The following is a 698-nucleotide window of genomic DNA, read 5'->3' as shown; positions in this document are numbered from 1 at the left end:
GGTAAAGAAATTAACGTTAGATTAAGTGTGGTGGCCCATGGTTATATTGGTTGTGTAATTCTTTGTTTCTTTCAAATTAATCTCTTCGGTGTTTGAAGTCCGCTTTATGGAGGTTCAGGCTATTGTTAAAAGAATCAATCAATGTTGATATAAAATCTGATGTACAAAAATTGAAATTGACGCAATAAAAGCTGGTAGGACTTGCTTGAACTGAAGTCAAAGTCTACTCGTTATTCTTTTCTGTTAGCGCATCGGGAAGAAAACGAGCTTCCTCATAATTTAGGTTCAGTTTGGATATCATGGTGTTTTACTTTTTTTTTTATGGTGTAAAAAAAAAAACACTATGCGCTTGAAAACCATGGTGTTTTTTGAGCTAAATCATCATCAAACAAAAAACACAACACTTGTTTCAAAACATATTTTAGGTATTTTGGTTTTGAGTTTGAGAATGTGTTAATATAATATATTAAATATAATTAATATAAAGTTATTATCAACATGCTTATTATATTATACTATACTATACTATATTATAGTTAATTTAATATGTTAGCAATATTTATTAAATAATATAAAAATATAATAAATAAAATATCTTATATAATAATATAATAATATATTAAATACAATATAACATTATATAATAAATAAATATTAATAAAATATAAATAAACTAATAAAAATAATAATAAAGTTTT

Source organism: Asparagus officinalis, chromosome 7 (assembly GCF_001876935.1).
Source record: "Asparagus officinalis chromosome 7, Aspof.V1, whole genome shotgun sequence".
NCBI lineage: Eukaryota > Viridiplantae > Streptophyta > Magnoliopsida > Asparagales > Asparagaceae > Asparagus > Asparagus officinalis.
This window is presented reverse-complemented; position numbering follows the sequence as displayed.